Source organism: Rutidosis leptorrhynchoides, chromosome 7 (genome assembly GCF_046630445.1).
Source record: "Rutidosis leptorrhynchoides isolate AG116_Rl617_1_P2 chromosome 7, CSIRO_AGI_Rlap_v1, whole genome shotgun sequence".
Classification (NCBI taxonomy): domain Eukaryota; kingdom Viridiplantae; phylum Streptophyta; class Magnoliopsida; order Asterales; family Asteraceae; genus Rutidosis; species Rutidosis leptorrhynchoides.
In genome coordinates this window covers 23,655,326-23,666,256 of record NC_092339.1, presented here as the reverse complement: position 1 = coordinate 23,666,256, position 10,931 = coordinate 23,655,326, and positions in this window count along the sequence as shown.

Sequence of the window (10,931 nt, the reverse complement as noted above, 5' to 3'; positions counted from 1 at the left end):
CTTTCATACCCGGCCACCAAAAATGTTTCTTGAGATCCTTGTACATCTTCCCCGTTCCAGGATGTATTGAGTATCTAGTTTTATGAGCTTCTCTAAGTACCATTTCTCTCATATCTCCAAATTTTGGTACCCAAATCCTTTCAGCCCTATACCGGGTTCCGTCTTCCCGAATATTAAGATGCTTCTCCGATCCTTTGGGTATTTCATCCTTTAAATTTCCCTCTTTTAAAACTCCTTGTTGCGCCTCCTTTATTTGAGTAGTAAGGTTATTATGAATCATTATATTCATAGATTTTACTCGAATGGGTTCTCTGTCCTTCCTGCTCAAGGCGTCGGCTACCACATTTGCCTTCCCCGGGTGGTAACGAATCTCAAAGTCGTAATCATTCAACAATTCAATCCACCTACGCTGCCTCATATTCAGTTGTTTCTGTTTAAATATGTGTTGAAGACTTTTGTGGTCGGTATATATAATGCTTTTGACCCCATATAAGTAGTGCCTCCAAGTCTTTAATGCAAAAACAACCGCGCCTAATTCCAAATCATGCGTGGTATAATTTTGTTCGTGAATCTTCAATTGTCTAGACGCATAAGCAATCACCTTCGTTCGTTGCATTAATACACAACCGAGACCTTGCTTTGATGCGTCACAATAAATCACAAAATCATCATTCCCTTCAGGCAATGACAATATAGGTGCCGTAGTTAGCTTTTTCTTCAATAACTGGAACGCTTTCTCTTGTTCATCCTTCCATTCAAATTTCTTCCCTTTATGCGTTAATGCAGTCAAGGGTTTTGCTATTCTGGAAAAGTCTTGGATGAACCTTCTGTAATAACCAGCTAGGCCTAAAAACTGGCGTATGTGTTTTGGAGTTTTCGGGGTTTCCCACTTTTCAACAGTTTCTATCTTTGCCGGATCCACCTTAATACCTTCTTTGTTCACTATGTAACCGAGGAATTGAACTTCTTCCAACCAAAATGCACACTTTGAAAACTTAGCGTACAATTCTTCCTTCCTCAATACTTCTAACACCTTTCTCAAATGTTTACCGTGTTCTTGGTCATTCTTTGAGTAAATAAGTATGTCATCAATGAAAACAATGATAAACTTGTCAAGGTATGGTCCACACACTCGGTTCATAAGGTCCATGAACACAGCTGGTGCATTAGTTAAACCAAACGGCATGACCATAAACTCGTAATGACTGTAACGTGTTCTGAAAGCAGTCTTTGGAATATCATCTTCTTTCACCCGCATTTGATGATACCCGGAACGTAACTCAATCTTTGAATAAACAGACGAGCCTTGTAGTTGATCAAATAAGTCGTCGATTCTTGGTAGTGGGTAGCGGTTCTTGATGGTAAGTTTGTTCAACTCTCGGTAGTCGATACACAACCTGAATGTACCATATTTCTTCTTGACAAACAAAACAGGAGCTCCCCACGGTGATGTGCTTGGTCGAATAAAACTACGCTTTAAAAGTTCTTGTAATTGGCTTTGCAGTTCTTTCATCTAACTGGGTGAGAGTCTGTAAGTAGCACGAGCTATTGGTGTAGCTCCTGGTACAAGATCTATTTGAAATTCAACGGATCGATGTGGAGGTAGTCCCGGTAATTCTTTCGAAAATACATCGGGAAATTCTTTTGCGACGGGAACATCATTGATGCTCTTTTCTTCAGTTTGTACTTTCTCGACGTGTGCTAGAACATCATAGCAACCTTTTCTTATTAGTTTTTGTGCCTTCAAATTACTAATAAGATGTAGCTTCGTGTTGCCCTTTTCTCCGTACACCATTAAGGGTTTTCCTTTTTCTCGTATAATGCGAATTGCATTTTTGTAACAAACGATCTCTGCTTTCACTTCTTTCAACCAGTCCATACCGATTATCACATCAAAACTCCCTAACTCTACTGGTATCAAGTCAATCTTAAATGTTTCACTAACCAGTTTAATTTCTCGATTCCGACATATATTATCCGCTGAAATTAATTTACCATTTGCAAATTCGAGTAAAAATTTACTATCCAAAGGCGTCAATGGACAACTTAATTTAGCACAAAAATCTCTACTCATAAAGCTTCTATCCGCACCCGAATCAAATAAAACGTAAGCAGATTTATTGTCAATAAGAAACGTACCCGTAACAAGCTCCGGGTCTTCCTGTGCCTCTGCCGCATTAATATTGAAAACTCTTCCGCGACCTTGTCCATTCGTGTTCTCCTGGTTCGGGCAATTTCTAATAATGTGGCCCGGTTTTCCACATTTATAACAGACTACATTGGCATAACTTGCTCCGACACTACTTGCTCCACCATTACTCGTTCCGACACCATTTGTTCCTTTCGTTCTGTTAACCCCTGGTCCGTAGACCTCACACTTCGCCGCGCTATAACCATTTCTTTTACACTTGTTGCAAAATTTGGTGCAGAACCCCGAGTGATACTTTTCACACCTTTGGCATAGCTGCTTCTGATTGTTGTTGTTGTTGTTGCGGTTATTATTGTTGTTGGGATGATTGTTGTAGTTGCTGTTGTTGTTGTTGTTGTTGTTGGGCCGTTTGTTGTAGTTGCGATTGATGTTGCGATTGTTGGGATAGTTGTTGCGATTATTGTTGTAATTGCTGTTGTTGTTGTTGTTGTATTGGTGATTCTTATCACCGTTTTCCTCCCACTTTCTTTTGACTTGCTTCACATTGGCCTCTTCAGCAGTCTGTTCTTTAATTCTTTCTTCAATCTGGTTCACTAGTTTGTGAGCCATTCTACATGCCTGTTGTATGGAGGCGGGCTCGTGTGAACTTATATCTTCTTGGATTCTTTTCGGTAATCCTTTCACAAATGCGTCGATCTTCTCTTCCTCATCTTCGAATGCTCCCGGACACAGTAGGCATAATTCTGTGAATCGTCTTTCGTACGTGGTAATATCAAATCCTTGGGTTCGTAACCCTCTAAGTTCTGTCTTGAGCTTATTGACCTCGGTTCTGGGATGGTACTTCTCGTTCATCAAGTGCTTGAATGCTGACCACGGTAGTGCGTAAGCATCATCTTGTCCCACTTGCTCTAGATAGGTATTCCACCATGTTAACGCAAAACCTGTGAAGGTATGCGTAGCATACTTCACTTTGTCCTCTTCAGTATACTTACTTATGGCAAACACCGATTCGACCTTCTCGGTCCACCGTTTTAATCCGATCGGTCCTTCGGTTCCATCAAATTTCAAAGGTTTGCAGGCAGTGAATTCTTTGTAGGTGCATCCAACACGATTTCCTGTACTGCTAGATCCAAGGTTATTGTTGGTATGTAGCGCAGCCTGTACTGCAGCTATGTTTGAAGCAAGAAAGGCACGAAATTCCTCTTCGCTCATATTCAAGGTGTGTCGAGTAGTCGGTGCCATTTCCTTCAAAATAGTCAAATGAAACGAGTTAATCATATAGAATATCAAGAGTAGTCAATAGTATTTCGTAGCATAATATGAACTTATTTATAAAAGCTTTTTCTTCATATTAGCGTTTTATAAGTTTAAATTCGGGTAGTACATACCCGTTAAGTTCATACTTAGTAGCTAATATACAATTCAACTACTACAATTCTATATGAAAAACTGATTATAATAATATTTCGCGTTCAAACTTTTACACAATATTTTAAAACTTACAATACCGCTTATTTTACATATAGCATGAAATATAGCACACAATAACTTTGATACAAGATAGTTGTGAAGATAATTCTAGCTAGTACACAAGTCGTTCAGCAAAGGCAATAAAGACACGTAATTCATACGTCCAGAAACAAGTCATGCATTCAGGTTTTACTAGGACTACTTCCCATCCTTGGTCTTGTGGAACATAACCGTTATGGCCGTTGATAAGACAGCGTGTTGTAACGTCGTTAAAGGGACGAGGGTTACGTAATGTCCAACAGTCCCGTAACAATCTAAAAACCTCATTTCTTACCCCAATTACCGACTCCGTCACTTGTGAGAACGTTTTATTTAATAGTTGTAGCCCGATGTTCTTGTTCTCACTTTGGTGAGAAGCCAACATTACTAATCCGTAAGCATAACATGCTTCTTTAGGTTGCATGTTAGCAGCTTTTTCTAATTCACGAAGTCCTATATTCGGATATATTGAGTCAAAATAATTTCTTAACCCGTTGTGTAAAATAGCATTTGGGTTCCCCGCAATATATGCGTCAAAGTAAACACATCGTAACTTATGGATTTCCCAATGTGTTATCCCCCATCTTTCGAACGAAAGCCTTTTATAAACCAAGGCATTCTTGGAACGTTCTTCGAATGTCTTACAAACTGATCTCGCCTTAAATAGTTGTGCCGAGGAATTCTGACCGACTCTAGACAAGATTTCATCAATCATGTCTCCGGGTAGGTCTCTTAAAAAATTGGGTTGTCTATCCATTTTGTGTTTTTATACTGTAAAATAGACAAGAGTTAGATTCATAAAAAAATACTTATTAATACAAGAAATTTTTACATATATCATAAAGCATAAGCACACTATATTACATATATTATACCACACGAATACAACTATCTTATTCCGACTCGCTCGTTTCTTCTTCTTCGGTTTTGGTTCGTTTTGCCAAGTTTCTAGGGATATATGATGTTCCCCTAATACGAGTTATCGTTTTCCACATTGGTTTAGAAAAACCTGGTGGTTTAGAGGTTCCCGAGTTATTGTCACAACTTAAGAAATACGGGTGTTGATGATACATATAAAGTTCATCGGGTTTGGAATCAAATTTCTCTATTTTTATGCCTTTTCCCTTATTGTTCTCTTTTTCCTTATTAAATTGTGTTGGGGTAATTTCTATAACATCATCGGAATCCTTGTCGGGATCCGATTCATCGGAGAATTGGTAATCCTCCCAATACTTTGCTTCCTTGGCGGAAACACCATTGACCATAATTAACTTTGGTCGGTTGGTTGAGGATTTTCTTCTACTTAACCATTTTATTATTTCCCCCACTGGTTCTATTTCTTCTTCCGGTTCCGATTCTTCTTCCGGTTCCGATTCTTATTCCGGTTCTGACTCTTCTTCCGGTTCCTCTTCGGGAACTTGTGAATCAGTCCATGAATTATTCCAATTTACATTTGACTCTTCATTATTATTAGGTGAGTCAATGGAACTTGTTCTAGAGGTAGACATCTATCACATAATATCAAACATGTTAAGAGATTAATATATCACATAATATTCACATGTTAAAAATATATAGTTTCCAACAAAATTTGTTAAGCAATCATTTTTCAAGTAAACACGGTCGAAGTCCAGACTTACTAATGCATCCTAACAAACTCGATAAGACACACTAATGCAAAATTCTGGTTCTCTAAGACCAACGCTCTGATACCAACTGAAATGTTCCGTTCTTATTGATTAAAAACGTTCCATATTAATTGATTTCGTTGCGAGGTTTTGACCTCTATATGAGACATTTTACAAAGACTGCATTCATTTTAAAATAAATCATAACCTTTATTTCATCAATAAAGGTTTAAAAAACTTTACGTAGATTATCAAATAATGATAATCTAAAATATCCTGTTTACACACGACTATTACATAATGGTTTACAATTCAAATATGTTATAACGAAATAAGTTTCTTGAATGCAATTTTTACACAATATCATATAAGCATGGACTCCAAATCTTGTCCTTATTTAAGTATGCGACAGCGTAAGCTCTTAATAATCTCCTGAGAATAAACATGCTTAAAACGTCAACAAAAATGTTGGTGAGTTATAGGTTTAACCAATATATATCAAATCATAACAATAGACCACAAGATTTCATATTTCAATATACATCCCATACATAGAGATAAAAATCATTCATATGGAGAACACCTGGTAACCGACATTAACAAGATGCATATATAAGAATATCCCCATCATTCCAGGACACCCTTTGGATGGGGTTTGTTAGGCCCAATAGATCTATCTTTAGGATTCGCGTCAATTAGGGTGTCTGTTCCCTAATTCTTAGATTACCAGACTTAATAAAAAGGGGCATATTCGATTCGATAATCCAACCATAGAATGTAGTTTCACGTACTTGTGTCTATTTTGTAAATCATTTATAAAACCTGCATGTATTCTCATCCCAAAAATATTAGATTTTAAAAGTGGGACTATAACTCACTTTCACAGATTTTTACTTCGTCGGGAAGTAAGACTTGGCCACTGGTCGATTCACGAACCTATAACAAATATGTACATATATATCAAAGTATGTTCAAAATATATTTACAACACTTTTAATACATTTTGATGTTTTAAGTTCATTAAGTTAGCTGTCCTCGTTAGTAACCTACAACTAGTTGTCCAAAGTTAGATGTACAGAAAAAAATTGATATATATTATCTTGAATCAATCCACGACCCAGTGTATACGTATCTCAGTATTGATCACAACTCAAACTATATATATATTTTAGAATCAACCTCAACCCTGTATAGCTAACTCCAACATTCACATATAGAGTGTCTATGGTTGTTCCGCAATATATATATATAGATGGGTCGACATGATAGGTCGAAACATTGTATACGTGTCTATGGTATCTCAAGATTACATAATATACAATATAAGTTGATTAGATTATGGTTGGAATAGATTTATTACTAACTTTCACGTAGGTAAAATGAGTAGTTTTTATCAATCTTGTTTTACTCGCCATTTCTTCGTTTCTAATCTGTTTTGAGTGAATCAAATTGCTATGGTTTCATAGTGAACTCTATTTTATGAATCTAAACAGAAAAAGTATAGGTTTATAGTCGGAAATACAAGTTACAAGTCATTTTTGAAAGAGGTAGTCATTTCCGTCGAAAGAACGACATCTTGATGACCATTTTGAAAAACATACTTTCACTTTGAGTTTAACCATGATTTTTGGATATAGTTTCATGTTCATAAGAAAAATCATTTTTCCAGAAGTATAGCTTTTAAATCAAAGTTCTTCTTAGCTTTTAATTATCCCAACCAAAACAGCCCCCGGTTTTACTACGACGGCGTATATCCAGTTTTATGGTGTTTTCGTGTTTCCAGGTTTTAAATCATTAAGTTAGCATATCATATAGATATAGAACATGTATTTAGTTGATTTTGAAAGTCAAGTTAGAAGGATTAACTTTTGTTTGCGAACAAGTTTAGAATTAACTAAACTATGTTCTAGTGATTACAAGTTTAAACCTTCGAATAAGATAGCTTTATATGTATGAATCGAATGATGTTATGAACATCATTACTACCTCAAGTTTTCTGGATAAAGCTACTGGAAATGAGAAAAATGGATCTAACTTCAAAGGATCCTTGGATGGCTTGAAAGTTCTTGAAGCAGAATCATGACACGAAAATAGTTCAAGTAAGATTTTCACTCGAAATAAGATTGTTATAGTTATAGAAATTGAATTAAAGTTTGAATATGATTATTACCTTGTATTAGAAAGATAACCTACTGTAAGTAACAAAGGTTTCTTGATCTTGGATGATTTCTTGGAATGGATTTAGAAAACTTGGAAGTAAACTTGCAATCTTGGAAGTATTCTTGATTTTATGAAACTAGAACTTTTGGAATTTATGAAGAACACTTAGAACTTGAAGATAGAACTTGAGAGAGATCAATTAGATGAATAAAATTGAAGAATGAAAGTGTTTGTAGGTGTTTTTGGTCGTTGGTGTATGGATTAGATATAAAGGATATGTAATTTTGTTTTCATGTAAATAAGTCATGAATGATTACTCATATTTTTGTAATTTTATGAGATATTTCATGCTAGTTGCCAAATGATGGTTCCCACATGTGTTAGGTAACTCACATGGGCTGCTAAGAGCTGATAATTGGAGTGTATATACCAATAGTACATACATCTAAAAGCTGTGTATTGTACGAGTATGAATACGGGTGCATACGAGTAGAATTGTTGATGAAACTGAACGAGGATGTAATTGTAAGCATTTTTGTTAAGTAGAAGTATTTTGATAAGTGTCTTGAAGTCTTTCAAAAGTGTATGAATACATATGAAAACACTACATGTATATACATTTTAACTGAGTCGTTAAGTCATCGTTAGTCGTTACATGTAAGTGTTGTTTTGAAACCTTTAGGTTAACGATCTTGTTAAATGTTGTTAACCCAATGTTTATAATATCAAAAGAGATTTTAAATTATTATATTATCATGATAATATGTTGTATGAATATCTCTTAATATGATATATATACATTAAATTTCGTTACAATGATAATCGTTACATATATGTTTCGTTTCAAAATCATTAAGTTAGTAGTCTTGCTTTTACATATGTAGTTCATTGTTAATATACTTAATGATATGTTTACTTATCATAATATCATGTTAACTATATATATCCATATATATGTCATCATATAGTGTTTACAAGTTTTAACGTTCGTGAATCACCGGTCAACTTGGGTGGTCAATTGTCTATATGAAACCTATTTTAATTAATCAAGTCTTAACAAGTTTGATTGCTTAACATGTTGAAAACACTTAATCATGTAAAATAACAATTTCATTTAATATATATATAAACATAGAAAAGTTCGGGTCACTACATTGTGCTTGCTTAGATAAACCTTGATTATACGGAGCACTTCGTGCTGATAACGTGTTGTAAATTAGTAGTTTAAAACTACCTTTAGTGACCTATGTTTTTATTGTTGTAAGAAATAATAAGAGGAAGAGAGGAAGTAATGAGTATATTCAAACTCTTGGTGTGTTGTAACAACCCAAACCAACCCGCGAACAAACCACGTGAAAATACAAAATAAAAAAAATTTGCTGCATAGTGAACTTGCGCGGCGCGCCAAGATGGCCGCGCGGCGCGCCATACGGGTCTGTCCGGAAAGTCTCAAAATGCGAAAAAGATTGACTAGTTCCCGACACTTTTAGACGAAACGCATTTTACCATACATCCAAATATGTAAAACTAACCTGTTTCAAATATAAAATCAATGTTTTACAAGCGGGGCCCACATCGGCCGTTTTACGAGTTTAATACAATTTACGAGTTTCGACCACCAAAAAGTTTAAGTTCCAAACTACACAATGAGCATGGCGTTTGGGATTAAACTACCCAACTATCGGTCAAACTCCAAGAGCTACTAAAGCCAAAAGCGTCCCCTAGCATCAAGCGGGATCTCTAGTCCAAAACGATGCCCTTACCCTTGTCCAAAACCGAACCTATAAAATGGTAAACAACGAGAGGGTAAGAAAAGCTTAGTGAATGCAATAATTATACGAATACATATATAATTATACCTACTTGCATACACTTACACACCAAACCGCAAACACGCTAGCATACACATTTAGCTTATCGCCACAATAACAAGCTATAAATCTCCAATACCACAAGCTAGCATAACAACCGCATATAAATATAACTCGAATAATATAATATGCTTACAACACAAATAACCATGGTTAACCAATAGTACAAGGGAACGGCGCTCGCGAAAACGCCATCGGTGTTCATAACATCCGTTAGGGCACTTAACACCTCGCACCACTATACCCTAGAGTGGCATCTTAACACCTCGATGCATCACTCATTATTTTTACGGAGTGGTGTCTTAACACCTCGACACTACACCCCTAGGTGGCATCTTAACACCTCGATGCTACACCCGAGTGGCATCTTAACACCTCGATGCTACACTCTTCACGTGAAACGTGGTGTCTAAACACCTCGACACTACACATTTCACGCTACAACAAATAGATACATTATATACCTACACATATAATTATTCCACTCACCTCAAAGTCTTGTGAAAAGATACCCGAGCTTGCGAAACCTCAAAGTAACGTACCTATCACATTATACATATAATCAAACGCAAACTCAAGTCGGTCAACCAAACCCTTTCACCATTCTAAGCCATTTTGACCCAACGTGCAATTTCAACCCATTTGCACCCTTAACCCTAAATTGGGTTAACACACACCAAAACCCTAATCATTCGTCAAGATGGGTTTAAAACACACTTAGGTCACAAGGCTAACTCGTTTTCATACTTTCTAGGCCGCTTAGGTCATTAAAGACTCATTTGACCCATTTCAAAGTCAACACACCCATTTGGGTCATCCATACCCAATAACACCCATTTACATATCCTTAAAGTGTTCTAGTACTTTAACTAACCAATTGAGTTCATAATCATCAATCTAACACTTGAAAACCCTAGTTAGTCATCTTTGAGTCTTCATGACCCAAATTCATCCAAAAATACCCCATTCACCCACAAATGGGTTTTAAGTTCATCATTAACCCTAACTCTAACCCTTTCACAAATTAAATAAGGAAATCAAGATTAGAGCATACCACTATGATCAAAACGTAGCTAGAGGAAAGATGAACAACTTTAATACCCGCACTTTGATCCGAAATTGCCTCCTTCTTCCTTGATTCAAGCTTTCCCTCACTAAGAATCTCTCTCTCTCTCTAGAAACTAAATTGGAAGAAGTGAAGTAGATGAAAATGGAGTTATGAGGCTCCCCAAAACTGATCTAGGGCCTTAAGGTCGGCCCTCAAGTGAATTTACCCAATTGCCCTCAAAATATCTAATTAAAAACAAAGTGAGCTGTCAGCCCGTAATGGCGCGGCGCGCCATAAGGCCGCGCGGCGCGCCAAATGCCCAGTTCAGCTTCTTTTGCCTTTTAATTAAATACAACCTAAACCCCACAACTTGAATAACTTATACACACATAAGTACAATAAAATATTCGGGTCTTACAACTCTCCCCCACTTAGATTGGATCACGTCCTCGTGATCCGCTCCAAATACTAGAAGTTAAGCACTCTACCTTGAACATTTCCGTCTCCAATGCCGAATTACACTTGTAGCAATCACTCATCCGGGTTCTCACTTCGTACACTAACGC